Source organism: Spermophilus citellus, assembly GCF_964194105.1.
Source record: "Spermophilus citellus genome assembly, chromosome: 1".
Taxonomy (NCBI): Eukaryota; Metazoa; Chordata; class Mammalia; order Rodentia; family Sciuridae; genus Spermophilus; species Spermophilus citellus.
The window spans coordinates 254,142,728-254,165,674 of record NC_138182.1 but is presented as its reverse complement, the minus strand read 5'-3'; the positions used below and the strand labels follow the sequence as shown (position 1 = coordinate 254,165,674).

The 22,947-nt window shown below is 34.2% G+C and overlaps 1 pseudogene across 1 annotated transcript; it reads right to left on the bottom strand.

Moving 5' to 3' along the window:
• Nucleotides 1-20,239: 20,239 nt before the first annotated feature.
• LOC308657302 (glyceraldehyde-3-phosphate dehydrogenase-like) lies at nt 20,240-21,467 on the bottom strand (annotated as a pseudogene). Its single transcript has one exon. The product of its transcript is annotated as a glyceraldehyde-3-phosphate dehydrogenase-like (transcript).
• Between the last annotated feature and the right edge of the window lie 1,480 nt (nt 21,468-22,947).

The following is a 22,947-nucleotide window of genomic DNA, read 5'->3' as shown; positions in this document are numbered from 1 at the left end:
AAACCTTTTCTAATGTCACTTACAGGATTTTATAATTTCTACCTTGTTTGGAGTAATAATTACCCAATATTTTATGCTCTACTATTTCTTTTGCTAGACTACTGGAACCATTCAAATTGAAATGGTTGTTTTCTTAAATTATTCCCTCTGTATTAATTAGAGAAGATTATATGATCTTGTAGTACTTCGATTGATATTTCAAAAGTTTTTTGTTGCTCATTGCTTTAACACATTTCCTCTAGATATGACTGAACATGTCATGGTGAATTTGCTGTCCAGCCACTGTGAATGGCCTCACTAGTTTTTTTTGAGTTGTGCTTCAGGTCTCACATTCTTTTAGAACTACCAAGGGGCTGTGAGAGTTTGTAAACCCTGCAAAACCTTTTCACAGTGAAGAAATAAATTTAAACTACATAAAACCTGAGAAAAGCCATCACTGTGTATTCCTTACAAATATGCCCTCAGTTCTAACAACTGGGGAGCTACTGGTTAACCATTTCATACCTACCACATATAGAGAACAACAGTTTCATAATGAGAATCCTGAATTATGCTTTTATAGACTGTAATTATCTCAATTATAGTGAAGCCTATGGACAACTGGAGATACATAATTTTAACACACTAGTATTTAAAAATGAAGTTCCAATATTTAAAGATCAGTGTGTAATGGGAACTACTTTGAAATAAACTACCATAAGTGGGTGTATGCTAAATTATCCACAAAACTACCAGATGGTAAAGATGTTTCAATTTATTTTTATAGAATATGAAGTATAAAACTCCAAATGGCATAGTCAAATTCAGAAGGAAAGAAAATACATGTTTAAGACTTTCAAAGTCAAGCTCCATCAGTTTTGCAATACCTTGAAATTGATCCTGTGGAACTGGGTGAATTTAATTAGAGGAAAAAATTCTAATAGGACTGTAAATAGTTTACATTTATAATGTTAAATTCCAAACCAACTGTTACACCAACAACTTTTTTAATGTCACTATGATGTGTGATAGATCTACATGAATTTCCATATATTCTGTTTGCAAGGTGCATTTACTTCACAATTACTTTCACTATATGGATTTAGTAAGAAAATAAACAAGTCCAACGTGGATCATAGGAACCTTATTTAAAAGCAATAGGTATAGTACAGTTTTGTCATTCCAAAATAACAAACATAGAATTTTTTTGTTCTGAAATGACAGGAATATTTTGAGTTGAATCAGATGAATTTCACCAAGTGAGTTCAGACATATTCACTACCTACATTCTTTGATTTAGGAGTATATAAAATTTCTGCAAAGTAGGCAGAAATGATTGTGGGTGTTCTGTGAAGAATTCGTTTTACTACATATTTTTGCTGGAAGTTATTTATATTTCCATTTGGAAAAAAAAAAGAGCTTTTCCTCTAGAAGATTCGCTGGAGATGTATCTAGGAATCTTCAGTTTTGTCGATAACTCAGCCTATTCCTGTGGATATGAATTAACCCACATGGAAAGGAAAGGTGCCAAGGAAATCCAGACTTGGAGAGTTTGTCATTTTATAGTTATGTGTCAAGGAAAATGGAGACTCTGTACCTTGCTTGTTACATCTTATGCATTCCTACAATGCCCTTCTACACAGAGTTTGATTCCAGTAAGTTCATCTTTGTTGGTTTGTTGTTGTTGTTGTTGTTGTTGTTATTGTTTGTTTGTTTTGTTTTGTTTTTGTGTTTGTTTTTGTTTTCTATTAGTGTTTTCTAACAGCATAATCCCTCAGTCATCTCTCTTTTGAGTTTGATGTCCTTGGTTTAACTGTAGTTTAACTATCTTGATTCAGACATCAAGAACTTATTTTCAATTTGTCTTCCATTTCTAATAAGTCAGCAATAGTTTTAGAAAGTAGCATATTTTTAACACACGTGGTACTGACCAAAGTGGCCACATATGCTGAGATCTTGCTATTTTTCAGTGCTGCACACAGGATGAAAAATGTAAGAATGCATATTAGGGACTAGTATGTTTTTCTTCGTTTAAAACTCCCGGGCTTGTTAATAAGGCAGTATGTTTTAAACTACTATGCTTGTGATAATATTTTGCTTCTATTTTTGATATCAGCACAGTGAAAAGAAGCAAAAGCTTTAGAAGAGTCTTATTAAAATGACTATGCAAGATCCTTTGTCAATCACTTATTTAGGAATTTACAATATATTAAGAGTTCACTCATGAATTTTACAGTGGGCATGCTCCTGGAATTTAGTTCAGTTCTTAATAGTCTAACATGAGAGAAAATTCTCCAACTACTCATTAAAATAGGATTTTTCTGTTAACTTAAAAATGTTATCTGCTGTAATGAAATTAAGATGTTTTGAAGCAACAATTTTTTAAAGGACATGGCTTATTTCCTTTTCATATTCTGGGCATTGGAATACCAACAAAAATGTATTATTATGTATTTTGGTATGGAATTTAGCATGATTCTGCCTTCAAACTCAATATTCCTTAACTGTTCAACAGGTGTTTACAGGATTAATGAATGAAGCTGCTTTGTAATGATAAGAAATAACTGAAACAATATCATAAATCAAGAACCACATAGAGATTGTTATACAAACATACAAAAAAGAGGAAGTACATATTAGTTATACATGAAGTGGTTTTAATTTTAACTTCCAAGTCAATGGTATCAAGATTTAGTAAAAATCCGTGTACAAGTGACATAGACTAAATATGTATGTGTTTGATATTCATTTTTGCCCATTTTGCACAATGTTGATTGGTTTGTTACATCCTCCAAAATTCTTGCCAAGTAGAGATCTCTATAAAAAGGGTGACTTCAATTTAATGTCAGGAATTTAGGCATTACCCACTGATAATTTTCAATCTGTACTTGCTCAGGAAATGAATTTATTAACACTCTCTCTATATTAAATATACTGGCAGATTCTGTCAAATGCATGTTCTTATTTTCTATGGAGAATACTTTACTTGGTTATAGCTCTCTTCCTGAAGGCCTTTCCTTCCGTCTGCTCTTGTTCAGTGTTCTTTTTGAACATCCTGAGTTGTGGAATAATTTAATTCCTTCTTTGGTAGGAAAAGATACGTGTGCTAGGTGAGTGTGACCTGCTTCAAACAAGGCAAAACATAAACACACACACACACACACACACACACACACACACACAGAAATTTACCTCCTCCTTAGACACCAGATCGCCTTCCCCCAATAACTTGCACCCCCAAGTTCACCATTTTAATGTTTGACTATCTCAACAATCATTTAGTCACAGTAGCTCCTGAACTGTGTTTAATTAGTTATGAAAATAATTTCATGACAAATCCAGAAGATTTATACAGAATTACCAGTAAAAAGAAATAACATCACGCCCATGTGAAAATGATTGTTTATTCTGTCCTGATTATATATTTTATTTCCGTTATACTGAGCTCATAAAATTTAAAGTTTGAAATGCAAGTGTATCGACATTTGAAGCCGTTTGATATGATGTTCCCCAGCCTCCCCTCCTAAGAATCTGTTATCTTTCATAAAAGACTTTTACTGAAAAAAAGGATGTTGGGAAAAGAAACCGATTACAAGTATCTGCGACATACTCCCTGATTGAAATCTCTGGCAAGAATGGCTTTGCTTTACTTTTGAATGTGTTGAGCCTTTCTTGAAGAAAGAGCTGAGGGAGCAGAGACATCATTTTTCATCAGGCACATTTTCCTCAAGCAGTTCTTCAAGCCAGAGGCGCAGTCCCACAGACCTCTCATAGTTTGAAACAAGCCTTTTCAAGCAGCGCTTTACATTTTATTTGATGTTATATCACATATCACTGCTCTCCTTTAGTTGCAATATTTTTTCCCAACTTCCAGCTCTTCAGAAAGTTGCTGATCTCACTGGGCAACATGAAAGATTTCCCATCAGAAGTTGTCTTTGTACTACAGAAAGGATGGAAAGTAAATCATTCTGAGAAATGATATTATGTGACCTTGTAGAATTCAATATTTATACTAAATGATCCTGTTTGAAAGGGAGAGCATTGCTTTGAATAAGTGGCCTTCCACTCACCTGCATGACTTAGGAAGAATTGTTAAATACTTGTGCACTTCAATTTTCTTATCCGGAAAAAAGAGTGACTGATCATATGCAATCAGTTTAAGGACATAGGCATTTTATTTGATGGCCATCAAGAGCAGGCATGCAAATGCACTTACTGAAAACTGCTCTTACCTAATTAACCAGCAGTAAGGGTGGGAAGAAAGAGGAAAACAATTTTCAAAAAAGCCAGGATCTCTCCATCTTATTATTGTGTTTGTGTCTTTGTGGTTTTTGTTTTTTTGTGTGTGTTTTCCGCATTTTTTTCCCCTGAGTATTTTATATTTATTCTATTTCTATATTTCTACCTGGGTAGTCTATTTTCTCTGTTCTATACATTCCTCTAGATATACTGTTCGAGATTTTTGCCCACTCACAAAAGGGAAAAAATTCCCATAAAGATGTCATTTGTGAAAGATGTCATTTGTGTATTGTCTTCTTTGATATAAGGAGAGTAACTAAGAACAGAGTAGGGACTAAGAGCATGAGAAGAAGATTAACATTAAACAGGGATGAGAGGTGGGAGGGAAAGCGAGAGAGAAGGGAAATTGCATGGAAATGGAAGGAGACCCTCAGGGTTATACAAAATTACATACAAGAGGAAGTGAGGGGAAAGGGAAAAATAATACAAGGGGGAGAAATGAATTACAGTAGAGGGTGTAGAGAGAGAAGAGGGGAGGGGAGGAGAGGGGAGGAGGGATAGTAGAGGATAGGAAAGGCAGGAGAATACAACAGACATGAGTATGTCAATATGTAAATCAGTGGAAGTGTAACTGATGTGACTCTGCAATCTGTATACGGGGTAAAAATGGGAGTTCATAACCCACTTGAATCAAAGTGTGAAATATGATATGTCAAGAACTATGTAATGTTTTGAACAACCAACAATAAAAAAAAATTTAAAAAGATGTCATTTGTGATATTTAATTGTATCATAAATGAGGAAGGCTAGAAAAGATATTTTAAATATGAAAGGACCACAGAACATAATTATATTGAGATAAAAATAAGTGAGTTAAAAAAACGGTCAGTAAAACTGTAAATCAGGAAAGGTCTCAAGTAAGTTGAAAAAGCAAGTAAAAAACAAAACAAGAAAAGAAAAACAAATCAGAATTTTTTTTGATCTAACCTGAAGAAATCATATGAATTTATGCAGTTAAAATGTAATAAAGGGGACAAAATATAATTTAAGCTAACAACTTAATACCTAATTACCTAACCACAGACTTGAAAATAGTTGTTTGCTGACTTAGAAAGAAAAAACTGCTTAACTCTTGACTGGCATGGTTAGTATTTAATTGAGCATTTTGATTAAAAAAAAACTCTCTCTCTCTCTCTCTCTCTCTCTCTCTCTCTCTATATATATATATATATATATATATATATATGTAAATGATATATACAAATTTAACAAATAATAGAAATGGAGGAAATGTGGAATTTTAAAAATTAAATATCAGCAATAAATAAGGATAGGCTGGGGTGATCCACGTTCGCTTTAAAACATACAATATCAACATGGCTTCAAAAAGAACCCTAAGCTGGGCATGGTGGTGCATGCCTGTAATCTCAGTGGCTTGGGAGGCTGAGGCAGGAGAATTGCAAGTTCAAAGTCAGCCTCAGCAATGTCAAGGCATTAAGCAACTCAGTGAGACCCGGTCTATAAATAAGGTACATAATAGGGCTGGGGATGTGGCCCAGTGACTCAAGTGCCCCTGAGTTCAATCCCCAGTACAAATATATATATATATATATATATATATATATGTGTGTGTGTGTGTGTGTGTGTGTGTGTGTGTGTCATGAGATGAGCTGGGATGAACGTCATCTTCGAAAGTCTGTCTGGAAAAGACCCAGTACAATGTAGCCTTGGTGTTGTCATTTGTACTGATGCCAGACTTGAAGGTGCATGAAAGGAGGGACCGCCAGATGTGGTGGTTTTACCAGGGAGCAGTCTGAGTGCACAAAATGTATCTGCGTCCACTGCTGTAAAGGAGATCCTGAAGAAGGCAGAACAAGAACGGCCTCAAAGTTGCCATCTAAGAGCAGATCCTCCGGCTCTTTTTTGGCTCATGAAATAGTTTTTGGAAGCAAACTTAAAATACACCCACTTGCTAAAGACAGAATGATGAATGGGAGAATTGCGCTGCATGGAGCAGAATGGCCTGATCCTCACCAGCCGTGGGCCCAGGAACAGCTTTAAGTTTGCACATTCCTTAGTGGAGGCGTTCAGTGACAAGGAGGTGGTGGCCCAAGTGAAGGAACCCTGGTTCTTCAGGATTAGAATGCCTGACCCCAGGGAAGAGACCCCGTGACAGTGCTCACCAGAGCCAAGCGCAGTTGGTCAGCAAAGCAGCGGCAGCCTGCTTGAGTGATGTGACCACACCACGTGTTCCCAGCCTGCACATTGTGTCTGTGCATTTCTGAACCTTGTTTGCAGAATAAACAAGTACTAATACTGGGGTGGGGGGGGAGAATAAATTAAGACAAACAAAAATGGAACTATAATGAGAGCACATTATGTAATCAACATACAATAAATCATGAACATGGAACTGGAGGAAGTAGATCAATGATACCCACAAATAAGCTTTCATTTGATTAGGCAACAATCAAAAATCTAAAAATACAAAATTAAGATAGATGCTGTTTAAACAAATTCATCTTAAAAAGATAGTGAAACTGCAGAGCAGATGAAGAGTACAGTAGACTTATTCAGGTATTTTGAAATTAATCATGGAGATACCATACTACTACAAAAGAGTCAGTTAGTAGTTTGCACTGTAAGTATGAAAGAAAAAATAAATATGTGTGTGTACACATTCACTTATATGGACCTTCAAACACTAATGAGTAAAAATGAATAAAAACAAAAAATAAAAATCTTAAGACTGATGTATCCTAAACTACTTTCAAGAATTCATGGAGAAAATAGGAAGAACCATTTTTGCTTTAGGCACATCTACAATTTTCTTAATTTTTATGGTGAACATACATTTGTGTGTTACTTTCACATGTTAAAAAGTTAACTTAAGGCAAGACTGAGGCAGAGGATCATAAGTTCAAAGCCAGCCTCAGTAATTTAGAGAATCCCTGAACAACTCAGAGACACTGTCTCTAAAAAAAAGAAAAAGTTAATTTAGTTAAAAGAATTTTATTCTGAGTTTGATAAGGTACTCACTTTTCTATCTATATTATCTTAGTACTTGATAGGTTACTAATCTGTAATGGTGAATTTAAACACCACTGAGTCACCCATGTGTCCATCAAAACTAAATTGTAGAAAATCAATTTTATTACTCCCTAGTTATGTCAATAAAGTGGAGACTGTTGGACAAATGGCCTTTCTGGAAAAAAAAAATTCTTTTTTAATTTTGTGATTAAGGCATAACATGAAAAAATTTATGAAATACCATATAGTGGATATGCTGATTATCCTGCAGAATTGCTTTGAATATTTCTATGATAATTTTCAATGAGAGTGGCTGAAATAATTCTTTACTACTGTCTAGGATAAAGACCTGTCTGTGCAAAAGAAAATAATCATAAAATCAGAATATTTTTAGAACCAAAGTGGAATGGAATATTTCAGACATAACAAAAAGCACTTAAAAGATAGAAAACTATTCCAGATAAAATGTTCACTAAATTTTTTATAATTGTCATAAGTTACAATTTGAAAATAAGTTTCTGTTCATATGTTTAATAAATAATATCTCATGTCTTAGTGGTTTGGAGATTTAATTATGATTTTATTTGTATAGTTATTATCTTTTGATAAATCCATTAGTTTCCAAATATAGGTAAAATATTATGCAAAATACAGACACTAGATCAAGATTTAAAAAACAATTTAAGAGATCAGTAAAAAATTCTGGGCTGGGTATGTGGCTCAAGGGGTAATGCACTCACCTGGCTTGAGAGGGGCACTGGGTTTGATCCTCAGCACCACATAAAAATAAAGTAAAAGATGTTGTGTCCACTGAAAACTGAAAAATAAATATTAAAAAATTCTCTCTCTCTTCTCTGTCTCTTTTTTTAAAAAAATACAAACAGAATGAAGACACAGATATTAGTACGCACCAATATATTGCTGTAAAATAACACATCATCAAATGTACTATGGAATTTCAGTTTCTAAAAGCAAAAATAAGAACTAAAATCACTGTTGATTATGTGAATCACATTTGCTCTAAGTACAAAATAATCAATTGAGCATTTACTTTAAGTCCACAAATATTAATACTTAGAGATCAAGATATTTCCTAGATGGATTCTCATAGAGGCTTAATTAGACACTGTTGTATAATTAGTAACTGACCTGTAACTTCTGTATATTAAATTTAACAAAGATTTGTCTATTTTTTTAACTTAAATCTGTCAGTGGGTAATTGAGCCACAAAGTCAAAACATTTTGGGGGCTGAGGCTGTAGCTATAGCTCAATGGCAGAGTGCTTACCTAGCATGTGTGAGGCACTGGCTTTGATTCTCAGCACCACATAAAAATAAACAAATAAAACAAAGTCATTCTGTCCATCTACAACTACAAAAATAAAAATAAAATTTTTTTTAAAAAAATTAAAAAGTCAAATCCAAGCACAAATCCAACTATCTTAGAAAGATAGTTTTTATAGGTGGAGTAAGAGAGAGAGAAAAAAAAAAAAAAACAGTAACAACTTCTATGGGATAAGTACAGAGGCCTGATTCTTTGCCATAATATATGTCCAGGCCTTTTGTCAAACTTTGTTACAGATGCAATTGTGACCTCCTACCAATTCATTTGCTGAAAATTTAAATCTATTGTCTGAGAATGTGAAATTATTCTTTCAAAATAGGGTCATTGCAGAACATAATAAGTTAAAATGACATTAAGTGCTCTCTCTATCTGGTGTGCAAGTGGTAAAATTTTTCTCCCAAGATGTAAACTCTCTCCTGGCATTATTGTTTCTTTTGCTGAGACAAAGCTTTCTAGGTTGAATCCATCCCATTTATTGATTCTTGATTTCAATTCTTGCACTATAGGAGTCTTATTAAGGAAATTAGGGTATATTCCAACATGATGGAGATTTGGGCCTACTTTTTCTTCTAATAGGCGTGGTATCTCTGGTTTAATTCCTAAGTCCTTGATCCACTTTGAGTTGAGTTTTGTGCATGGTGAGAGACAGGGGTTTAATTTCATCTTGTTGCATGTGGGTTTCTAGTACCTTTGTCTAATAAAAGATAAATGTAATTACGTGGGTTAGTATCCGTGTCCTCTATTCTGTATCATTGGTGTATCAATCTATTTTCTTGCCAATACTATGCTATTTTTGTTACTATTGCTCTGTACTATATATGGTCTGGTATAGTAATGCCACCTCCTTCATTCTTCCTGCTAAGGATTGCTTTAGCTATTCTGGGTCTCTTACTTTTCCAGATGAATATCATGACTGCTTTTTCTATTTCTAGGAGGAATGTCATTGGGATTTTAATTGGAATTATACTAAATATGTATAGTGTTTTGGTAGTATGGTTATTTTGACAATATTTTTTTCTGCCTATCAGCAGCACAATTCACAATAGCCAAACTGTGGAACCAACCTAGATGCCCTTCAGTAGATAAATGGATAAAGAAAGTGTGATTTATATACTCAATGGAATATTACCCAGTCTCTCAAAAAGCAAATGTTGTATGTTTTTTCTGATACAAGGAAGCTGATTCATAGTGGGGTTTGGAGGGGGAACATGATAAGAATAGATAACTCTAGATAGGGCAAAGGGGTGGGAGGGTAAGGAAGGAGGCATGGGAGTAAAAATGATGGTGGAATGAGACAGATATATTACTCTACGTACATGTATGAAGACACAATTGGTGTAAATATACTTTATATACAACCAGAGATATGAAAAATTGTGCTCTATATGATAATATGAATCATAATGCATTCTGCTGTAATATATAACAAATTAGAATTAAAATTTAAAAAATTAAAATAAAAAAATAAAAAATAAATAGAAATATTTTAGGTTCCATTCAGATTATCTGTGTTTTAAAAATCATTGTAGATATGTGAGTTGTTCATGCATACACATATTTTTTATTTATTCTAATTTGTCATACATGATGGCAGAATGCAATTCATTTCATGTTATACATATACAGCATAATTTTTCATGACACTTATTGTACACAAAGTATTTTCACACCATTTGTGACATATACATGTATTTAGGGTAATGATGTCTAACTCATTCCACCATCATTCCCACCCCTTTGCCCTTTCCCTTCCCTCCCCTTTGCCATATCGAAAGTTCCTCCCTTCCTCCCATGTTCCAACTCCTATTACCAGTATGAGTCAGCATCCTCATAGCAAAAAAAACATTTGGCCTTTGGTTTGGGGGGACTGGATTGTTTCACTTAGCATTATATTCTCCAACTTCCTCCATTTACCTGCAAATGCCATTATTTTATTCTCCTTTAATGGTGAGTAAAGTTCCATTGTGTATATATACCAAAGTTTCCCTATCTACTCATCTACTGAAGGGAATCTAGGTTGGTTCCATAATTTTGCTATTGTGAATTGTGCTGCTATAAATATTGGTATGGCTATGTCCCTGCACTATGCTGTTTTTAAGTCCTTTGGCTATAAACGGAGGAGTGGGATAGCTGGGTCAAATGGTGGTTCTATTACAAGTTTTCTAAGGAATCTTCAGATTGGCCTCACCAATTTGCAGTCCCACCAACAATGTGTTTCCCCCACATTCTCGCCAACACTTATGAACAGACACTTATCAGAAGAGAATATACAATCAATCAACAAATATAAGAAAAAATGTTCAACATATCTAGGATTTAGAGATATGCAAATCAAAACTATGCTAACATTTCATCTCACTCCAGTCAGAATGTCAGCTATCACTACTGTTTTAAATGAGTAATAAGTTAACTAAAGTGTAAATGATGGCATTTAATTCTTCCCTCATATCCTCTCCCTCAGTCTCTTAGTTCTCATCAAAGGCAAATAATGTTACTTTAAAACAAATCCTTTCAGAAATAAACATATAATTTGTTATAAACAACAAAAAAATGGCATTAAGGTTGGCCCTAATCCAGTGCAATTGGTATCAATATGATATTTCTGCAAGCTAATGTATCCATGCAGCTCACACCTTGATCTTAGACTTCTAGACTTATAAACAATAAATTTCTGTTGTTTAAGCAACTTACCTTATGGTGCTTTGTTGTGGCAGCCCTAGAAAATCAAAGCAAACATAATTTTTCTCAACCACACTTCTGATAAATGTGCTACTGTGCTTTCTGGGATATAGGCTTTCAGAAATAGTTGGATTGAGTATCTTGTGTTGCAAGATAATTGCAGCCCCAGTATTTTGTTTTAACTTTCTGCAGCCATACTGATTTCCTTCACAAGGGCAATTATTTTTGTCTTTTTATTCACTGATACAATCTAAGTGACCTGAACAGTGTGTTTGGCATATGGCTGGCATTCAATAAAAATTTGTTGCATGAATGATTGAATCCTCTTTTGAGAGTTGAAGGGTCTAACTCTTACTTCCTTCTGAGTAGACTGCTATTCAACCATAGCACAAAAGTGGGACAAGGGAGTACTTATCAGCAGATCCAAAAGATTTCCTCAGCAAATAATTATGGGTTGGTTCCATAAGGAAAAACACTAAAGTGAGCCTGTAAATTCCCATATTAAGGAGGACACCAGAATCATTTCGTGCAGGTTTTGCATGTAATTCTTGGTTATCACTTGCCCCTTAGGTAAAAAGGAAGACTGAAAACTAAATGTCCCAAAGGAAGGAAGGACTAGAAAATTCCTGCAAACGCTTTTGTTTAATCATTTAGAAGATGCCTAAAGACAAACATTTACAAGCTAATCTCTCCAGAATGCATTAAAACGACAGAGTTTACACAATCTGACAAATCATCAAGAGGTACCTGTAAAATCGACTGTTGTGATTTCATTCCAAGAGAAAAGCATGAGTGCATCCAACTTTGGCACAACTTTTAAGAGGAAAACAGAAAAGCAATCAACACATTTGTTTTCCACAGTTTCAGTTCTGTAACAGAAAGGAGGTGGTGAGAGTAGCTTAATTGATCTGCTTTTGTGGTCTGAGAAGGAGCCTTGAAATTAGGATGAAAACCCATAGCTCAAAGTTTTGATGGAGACTCTTGTCCAATTCAGGCTCACCTGATGGAAGGAAAATCCATCTCATGTTTCATTCTTTCTCCTTATATTTTCCGATTTGTTGACAATTCCTGATAAATTTCCTTTAGAAAAACTTGTATTAGGACACTATGCTGAATTTGTTCAAATTAACACATTTTGCTGGAGAGAAAGATTTCTTAAAATATATAAGAGTTGAAAGTAATATTATATTGCTGTTAATGGGATTTTTATGGTCATAATATAAAAAAGGGTCTAATTTAGATAAGACATACTTAAATTTTATCTAGTTCTCAATTAAAATAGTATAGTAATGATACTGGTTACAAATTTCCTGGTCCTGATAGGTGTTTCTAATGCTTTAAAAAAATTTTTGGAGCAAGAACTCATTTGTGGACAATTAACATCATCAAACTATATAGATGTATATTAACTTGAAAATATATTCAATTTGCATAAAAGTCTGTAACCAAATGTCTTTCATGTAACAATGCTGAAAAAAACCTCAAAACTATATAAAAAACAACTTATTGGATATTGACTCTTCAAAAATATAGAAAAATTAGGGCTGAGGATATAGCTTGGTTGGTAGAGTGTTTGGTGTGAATGCACAAGGCCCTGGGTTCAGTTCTCAGCAACACACACACACACAGATACACACACACACATTCTCACACACACACACAAATTGAAAGCAAAAATGGAGAATAATTAAAAATGCATGGAATTTTTTTACCATAAATGGGTAAAAACAAGAATAAAAATATTAATGGGGATTATTACAAGCAAGCATAATATTTGGTTTTAGGCAGATGTGATTTCAAATATTAGCTACGTACAATAAATTTGACCATGGTCATATTATTTTACTTTTCTGAACCTCATTTTTTTAATATTGAAAATGAGAATCAATGATGTTTTAATTATAGGGTCTTTATGGATATTAGCAACTGCATAGAGAAATTGGAGTCTTAAATACTGACTGTTCAATAAGTGGGAATTCTTTGTATTAAAGAATTCACTTTGACTATAATATTAAAAGTCACACTGAAGGCACTGGAGATGTGGCATTACAAATCTAAGAGTGTTTTCAGATTGAACAAGGTGCTGACAGCTAGATAATGGAGCAAGCCAGAGCGACCACTCTGTGAAAGAATGAAATGATGCAAATATAGTGGTAGGTGAGACCTACGTGAGACCTTACCCCTTAGAAGGAAAAGATCTTAGAAATGAAGAAAATAAATGAAATTATAGAGTTTTAACTCTATTTCTAGAACATAAAATATATACACATTGGGGTCGAGTTATTTGATCATATTAATGAAGAAAATTTGAAAGACAGGACCATGTATCATTGAAAGGGGGAGCTTTAAAGCATATTTTAGAGCCAAAAATAATGAAAAAAACTATGGCTTAAGAACAAACACATGACCACTGTGACTTAGGCAGAATAACTAGATAATAGATAATGTCCCCCAAAACTATTTGAGGAATAGTTTGTTGACACAGAAAAAAACAAATAAGTTGTACCTAGGGTGAGTAAGAAAAAAATAATTCTACTTGAGTCCCATTAGATTCAGACAAGTTTATAAAAACTAGAGAACAGGTATGTTATAGAACACTGATGCCAATAATAAGTGTGAATCTCACTCTCAACCTTCAAGTTACAGTTGACCCCAAATATTAAATATATCAGGAAGAATTTTATCAGAACACAGTAGTAAATACCTGTATCACAGTGACTTGGGAGGCTGACACAGGAGAATTCCAAGTTCCAGGACAGTCTTAGTAACTTAGTGAAATCTTCAGCAACTTAGCAAGATTCTGCCTTAAAAAATAATGATAATAATAAAAAGGACTCAGTGGCAAAGCACCTCTGTGTTCAATATCCAGTACAAAAAAAGGGGGGGTGTTGGATGAGAGTACTTTAATATGAACATATTTTAATTGTCAAATCTTTACTCCTTTTATACTCTGTCCCTGGAATTTTCACTATGCTCCTACCAATAAAATTAAGGGACAGAAAATAAACATTTATAGTAGCATTTTGTGAGTACAGACTCCTTGCTCATTCACCTAATTTCTAATGTGATGGGAATGGTATGTTTTAAAATACCTTGTAAAAAGGTATATTCCAAAACTGAAGTGAGCACCTGGTATGATTTGGGGCTTTCTTAGTCCCTAATTGTCCAAAGGCCAATTACCAGGACTGTATAAGAAGTGGAAGGTCCTTGCAATTTTCCTGTAAGATTTGGAGAAGCTAGGGTGCTCCAGGCTTGGGTACATGTGGCCCAAATCTATTTACAAAATGTGGAATTCAGCAGCAAAATTGTTGACTAAGTATGAAAACACAGGTAAAATAAAGGAGATTCTACTAATGTCTATCCCAGAAATTTACTTAAAATTCCGAATGTATCACTACCCTCAAGAGCACAAAAAGAACAACAGAATCAACAGATGTATAAGAGGGTTTGTCACAGTTCTTCTATGTAATCAACATTAACTGAACCCTAAATACAAAAAAAGATGAAAAAAACATTATTTTACTGTTAAAATGAAATGTATTTTTAGATTAATCTGCTTTCCCCCCAAACTTTCAAGATCTACAATTTTTATTTTTCTGACTATACTTTCAGAGTTTTATCAATCTTTGCTCAAAAGAAAATTTTCTCATACCTATATAAATTAGGTACTTTCCTCCTCCTCTTCATCCTCCTTCTCCCCCTCCTCCTCCTCCTCCTCCTCCTCCTCCTCCTCCTCCTCCTCCTCGTCCTAGTTCTTCTTCTTCTTTTTTGATGGGGTCTTGCTATGTTGCTCAAGCTGGCTTCAAACTTTCCATCCTCTGGTCTCAGCTTTCTGGATATTTTGGATTAGAGGTGTGTACCATAGTGACCAGCAGAGGTACAAGTTTGAAATATTACTGAACAAATATCTACAACCAGAATTATTATGGATATATAGGGCACAGGACCTAGACAGAAAAGACAAGTGTGGTAATATGTGAATTTACAATAGAAAAACTTTGCAAATAATAACATGATATCATAATTAAAAAATAGAACAAAGAAACAAATATATGTTTTTAATTTTGCTGGAAAATCCATTATAATGGAAATTAATTTAGGAAATAGCAAATGAGTGGCAGTTAAGTCTCTCTCTAGAAAAGAAGCCAGCCTAGAATTGTGGGTACTACTTACTCATGGACCAATAAAAATTTCTCTCTTCAGAGAGATATGACAAGTCAATCACTTATAAGTTGTACACTATGTATAAAAATTGTATGTGACAAGGTAGATATTAAAAATGACCAGCTATTATTGATGTTAATAATTTAAAATGTTTATAATGTTCTCAACTAATATGTTAAAAAATAAAGGAATGAATTGTGGTAGGTTAAGTGCTTTTGGAAAAGATGAGCATATTTCCAGGTTTTGATTCCATCTCATTGGGTAGGAAAGGAATTCATTTCTATATTGTTAGCTATACCAAAGGATTTTGGCCGAAACATAATTCAACTGCTTTTTATTTCCAATTTTTACATAATCCTCCTTCATGCTTGGAACTAGGGAAGTGGCTGTGGGGTGGTTCTGCTTTACCCATGTTTCCTTTTCATATTTGAAGTTTTCTCAAATATGTTTGGAGGTGCACTATATCCATGGCAACTCTACTGTTCTAGGATATCCCAGTTTTACTTGCAGCTAGAGATAGCTGGAAGACGCATTTTGATTTTTTTAATAGTGAGTACTATGGGGAAACATGCTGTAAAGCACAGGAGACTGTAGAATTTCTGGAAAAGGGGTATGAATTGCAAATTTATGCATCCTTTAAAATCTTCCCCTTCCCCTTTTTTCTACCTGTGTATGTTGGCTAGTCATTATCACCATCTAGAGAATATGAGGCAAATATACTAGAATCACAAAGTGAGCTAGTGATCTCTTTTCCTCTTTTATGTACACAGGAAAAATTTTATAGGCTTGAAGTATTTATTTCTTTGATCATTTCATAAAATTGACTTATCATATGGATTTTTTTCTCCAGCCTTTCCTTTAAATTGCTGATTCATTTTTTTAGTAATGATAAGTAAATTCTGGTTTTATATTTTTATTGGAAACACTTTAGAAATTTATATATACCTGGAAAATACGCACTTATTAATTTTTATTTACTTTCAAGGAGGTATTTCTACTTAATATCTATTCAATCAGTATTTCTGTTTTATATTTTCAACATTATTTATCTCAGCAATATCTTCATTTTTATTTTGTCTTAACGTTTACAAACATTCATGTATTAAAGTATCAAATTTCATTTCTCCCTGCCTCTCCTCCTCCTCATTTTCTTTCTTCCATCACCTTCTTTTTTCATACTTTTCTATTAAAATAATTTCTGCCATAATGTATTATTTGTTTTGTTTCTAGTGTTTAATTTGTTGGGTTTTTTGTAACTTCTGGATATTCTTCAATTTTTCTTTTGTGTGTAAATTTTACATTTAAAGCTAAAACATAATTTTCATACTTTTTTGACTGGTTATTTTTATTGTTACTGTTTCTTTGCAAAATATGAGATTATTCAAAACATAAATTTACTATGATAAAAAAGAACTAAGAAATACAGAATTCATAGTGAACTAAAGAAACTATCAAATAAACACATGCATTAAACTTACGTTCTGCACAGTAATTCAATAGTAATCAAAATTAAGAACTTGAGTTATGCTATAAACATGCTCATTTTTAATTAAAAATATCAGTGGAAAAATAATTATATGATGTTTGATTATAGGCCAGAATTATATTAAAATTATAAATTATAGAGTACCTGTAATTAAATGAAGACAAGTAGAAAATGACCTTTATGTGTAGGACTGACTTCATGTTAAGTTAATCATGTGTGCAAAGTCCCTGATCCCAAAGAAGGTCATCTTCACAGATATATTACACAATTGAATGATAAATAGATAGTAGAAGAAATCAAGAATGAAATAAAAAATTCTTTGAGGTAAATGAGAACACTGATACAACATATCAAAATCTCTGGGACACTATGAAGGAGTATGAAGAGAAAAGTTTATTGCATTGAATGCATTCGTAAAAAGAATAAAAAGTCAACAAATAAATGACTTAACACTACATCTCAAAGCCCCTGAAAAAGAAGAAAAAAAATTAACATCAAAAGCAGTAGAAGACATTAAATAATTAAAATCAGAGCTGAAATTAATAAAATTGAAACAAAAGAAACAATTGAAAAAATTGACAAAACAAAAACTTGGTTCTTTGAAAAAATAAATAAAATAGATAAACCCCTGGCCAAGCTAATGAAGACAAAAAGAAAACTCAAATTACCAAAATGCAATATGAAGAAGGAAATATCACAACATATATGTCTGAAATAGAGAAGATAATTAGAAACTATTTTGAAGATTCATATATTCTTTCATTTGCATCCCCCTGGTTTTAATATGTAGTGTTTTATTGACATATTTAAAAATATATTGAATGATGTTATCATGTTATATTTTATTAAGAATAACTTCTTTATTTGCTAATAATTTGTGAATTCACAGAAAAAGCATCTTTCTGGTAATACTGATAAATAATTCCAAAATATTATATATGATATCAATGAAATTCTTTATGGAGATTTATAGCATATATTAAATAATTTTCTCACATATACAACACAAAAGTGTAATTTTTTTTAAAGTAGCTAGGTAATATGCAAGGTGCTGGTTGTGAGAAGAAAGTATTTATTGACTGGGTATTCTTGGTTATGTTATTGTTACTTTTTGATTATCATTGTTTTCAGAAACAAACTTATGTGACAATATTGCTCAGGGCTTTGGAGAAGATTAAATTAGTTCATTTATATAAATTTACTTATTCAGCTATAATTCAGTACACAATTTTTTTTAAAAAATTGTTATTTTTAGCTGCACATGACAGTAGAATGTATTTTGACATATCATACATACTTGGAGTGTAACTTCCCATTCTTGCAGTTGGACATGTTGTGGAGTTACATTGGTTATGTACTCATATATGAACACTGAAAAGTTATGTCCAATTCATTCTACTGTCTTTCTCATTCCCATGTCCCCTCCCTTCCCTTCATTCCCCTTTGTCTAATTCAGTGAACATCTATTATTCCCTAAGCTTACCTATTGATTACACAACTTTTAATAAAAGAAAATGGCACATTTCAAAAAGATGAAAAGTTTGAGCTTTCAGTAAGTACAAGTTTGGTTATCGATACTGAAGTTGTTATCATAGTGAAAAATAGAAAGCTGGAAATGTCTTGCCTTTTAGACAGTATGACACAAAATGTATAGATGGAGACAAAGAATGTTATACAGCTTAGGTCTTCACTAGAGAGGGTAAGAAAAACTTTGAAGGGTCTTAGTTTTCAGGGACACCAGAAAACATGACACCCAGGTCTGAGATACAGGTCCTTATTACTCATATTACTCACAGTTGGCAACAGGAACTTCATGTTCTCATGGCCTGATCTTTTTCCCACTCCCAATTTCATTGGTGACAACTAGGAGCAATTAGTTCATTGTACAAATAGTGACGTCAGGTTATAGCTGAGGAAAATCAAGTTCAGGAAACACAATTTATAAGGGACTATGAGAAAACATGTCCAGTATTTAGCTGGAGGGAGGCATTGTTTTAATTTTCTGATCAGGAAACAAAAGCATGTCTCCTTATCCACAAGGAGATATCCTATTTATATTTCAAGGCTATGTTTTAAATATCCTTAATATAAAGAAAGAATTTGCTAATGTGACTTCAAAATATTTTAAGAAATGCAAGAAGCCCATCTAGAATTGTTTCCCAGAGTATCCAATGCACATGAGTTCATCAATAATAATGATAGTTTATTGAATATATTACATGTGCTTTCTGTGCAAAGCATAAAAATATTATCTGCTCTGTAAAGAATATTTTGGGAACTAAGATTTTGACATTTATTTTCGTTTATCAATAACTATGAGAATCTTTTTTATGAGTTAAATGACTGGAGAGTCAAGAAATAATCATGATTCCTGACAAAGGATGACATTTATTTGTAATTTCTAAATGAAATGGCATTCAACATTTCTCTTGCACAACATTTTAGTCTTCAAATAAGATTCCATCATCTATGACATTTCACCTCTCAGAGATGAAATAAAAAAAAAACTAAATGAATGTCAGCCACTTGTAAAATGTGATGCAAGTACCAGCTAACATGAATTACATATTTTAAAAAAATTGGTTGATGGCTTAATAAGAACATTTTGATGTTTTTAGTCCTAAGTGATTAATTCATATTAAGGTATAAATAATTGACAAAAGCATTTCCCCAATCACTATGATATTGCTAATTGCCCGTTTCAAGGATAGATCCAAGTATCAAATTTCTCTGACATTTTCTTCTAGCAAGACAATTGTGGGGGATCTATTTAGCCTTTCTAAAATTTCTTTTTTATGTAAAAGTACTTCATTTACACCTTCTTTACATAACAATCCCAATGACTCTCATACTGGCTTCCTTTTTTTTAAAATATTCTGTTAGAATCTATGATTATTTATTTTTATTGTACCTGATTTGTGCTTCCAAAAGAAGGAATAAAACCTATATTCCCTGAAGAAAGACTATTTGAGATGCTTCCAGGTTGCAGAACTAGATATGAATTTAAGGTTGATTTTTATGATATAAAAATCCATAAAATACAAACTAAGTTGATAAATAATCAAAACTTTAATGCATCATAGACTTTTATAATTAAGGAAAGTGACTTTCATTTTTTTTTTTGGGGGGGGGGTACCAGAGATTAAACTCAGGGGCACTCAACCACTGAACCATATCTCCAACCCCATTTTGTATTTCATTTTTTGAGAAGTGTCTTACTGACTTGCTGAGCACCTCACTTTTGCTGAGGCTGGCTTGGAAGTCATGATCCTCCTGACTCAGCCTCCCTAGCTGCTGGGATTACAGGAGTGTCAGTGAACTTTATTGATGGTGTGTGACAGGAGGGTTTCCTAAGCCCCTCCCCTTCTTCAGGGGATCTAGGATGGAAATTGGGAGGGAGGAAGATTCTCAGTGTGTTGAGGGACTGAGTTAGGGGCAGGGACTCCCCAGCAGCTGAGGGCCTCTCTCTTCCTGTGTTCTTGCTGGGGCAGGTGGTCCAGGGGCTCTTACTCCTTGGAGGCCATGTGGACCCTGTTGCTGTAGCCAAATTCATTATCATACCAGGAAATGAGCTTAACAAAGTGGTCATTGAGGACAATGCTGGCCCCAGCATCAAAAGTGGAAGAGTGGGTATCACTATTAAAGTCGCAGGAGACAACCTGGTCCTTTGTGTAGCCCAGGATGCCCTTGAGGGGGCCCTCTGATGCCTGCTTCACCACCTTCTTGATGTCATCTTATTTGGCAGCTTTCTCCAGGCGGCAGGTCAGATCCACAACTGACACATTGGGAGTGGGCACACGGAAAGATATGCCAGTGAGCTTCCTACTCAGTTCAGGGATGACCTTGCCCACAGCCTTGGCAGCACCAGTGGATGCAGGGATGATATGCTGGGAAGCCCCACGTCTATCATGCCACAGTTTCCCAGAGGGGCCATCCACAGTCTTCTGAGTAGCAGTGATGGCATGGACTGTGGTCATAAGTCCTTCCACAATGCCAAAGTTGTCATGGATGACCTTGGCCAGGGGGGCTAAGCAGTTGGTGGTACAGGAGGCATTGCTCACAATCTTGAGGGAGCTGTCATACTTCTCATGGTTCACACCCATCACAAGCATGGGGGCATCAGCAGAAGGGACAGAGATGATGACCCTTTCGGCACCACCCTTCAAATGAGCCCTGGCTTTCTCCATGGTAGTGAAGACACCAGTGGACTCCACAACATATCCAACACCAGCATCACCCCATTTGATGTTGGCAGGATCTTGCTCTTGGAAGATGGAGATGGACTTTCCATTGATAACAAGCTTCCCGTTCTCAGCCTTGACTGTGCCATGGAATTTACTATGGGTAGAATCGTACTGGAACATGTAGACCATGTAGTTGAGGTCAATGAAGGGGTCATTGATAGCGACAATATCCACTTTTCCAGAGTTGAAAGCAGCCCTGGTGACCAGGCGCCCAATAAGCCAAATCCATTCATTCAGACCTTCACCATCATATCTCAGAGATGCAGCTGGCACTGCACGAGACAGGAAGAGGTGGCTTCCTGTTGAACCGGGAGGAGCAGAGAGCCCAAAATGATTCATTTTTTAATGAACAGTTCTGATGTGGTATGGTTTGTATATGGAGTGTTCCTCAAAAGCTTCTGTGTAAATGATTAGATGATAATAGATGGAACCTAATAAGTTCATCGTCCTTTGAATGGACTAACTGGGTGGTAACTGTAGGCAGGTGGGGCATGGCTGGAGGAGGTAGACCAAGGGGGCATTTCCTGGAAGAGTTCATCTTCTCTATAGACTTTTGCCCTTTCTTTCCCTGCCTCCCAGTTACCATGAGCTGAGTGAGTAGACTACCTCAGTTTCATCCTTCCACCATGGTGTTCCATCTCATCACTGGCTCAGAGCATGAAACCATCCCACCATTAACTGAGTCTCTGAATCCATGAACCAAAATAAACCTTTTCTCTTACATGTTGTTATTCTTGGATATTTCAGTCACAGAGTTGAAAAGCTGATGTGTTCCATGGCACATATGTCACCCAAGATTTAAATCTACAGTTTTGGTTACAATACTGGTAGCTGAAAACTTTGAAGGATGTATCATGGGAAGAATCTGAATCTAGATTTATATAATGTGACATATTCTCATTTTTGTGCCAATTTGTAGTAATGTTATTGATTAGATATATGTGTTAAATTTTATGAATATGCTATTCACATTCATGGACACATTTAGCTGAAAAAAATAGTATGATCTAATGTGTTGAAAAGCATAGCATATCAAATTAAAACTTATATATCATAATTGAAAACATCATGTGCTGGTGAGTAAAATGATAATCCTTGGTTGCAAACTCCAGAAAATAATATTTTCATGTTTTACATATTCCATTTTTTCTTGAAAAAATGAAAATGTGTAATATATTAAGGTTTCATCTATTTGTTGCAAATGACAGATTCCATTCTTCTTTATAGCTTAATAATACTCCTTTGTATATATTTACCATAATTTCTATATCAATTCATCTGTTAATGGAACTGGGCTCATTTTGTATTTTAGCTATTTTGAATCTTCAAACAATAAACAAAGGGCACTATGTGAAATAAGCAAGACACAGAATGATAAGGACCTCATGGGCTCTCACATGTGGTTACCAAAAAAAAAAAAAAAAAAAAAAAAAAGTCAACCTGAAAGTAGAATAGTGATTACTAGGGACTAAGAAGGATGCCAGAGGTTGATAGAGGGCCAATGTGGAAGAAGGTAGCTGGATATAATCAGTGCACGCTGTATGTATGGAAATATCAAACTGAATCACATTGATAAGGATTTCTGTACCAATTTTTGTATCCCCAAATCTGGCTCCTTTTTCCCCTTTCGCAATTCAGGAACCAATAGCAAAATCAAACACTAAGCAGTCAAAAGGGCATTTATTCTTGTCCAAGAATAGAAGTGGAAAATAAACTTATAAATTAGTTTCCCTTCTCTGGCAGGCTGCCAGGTTATAGATATAAGATGAAAAAATTAAAAAA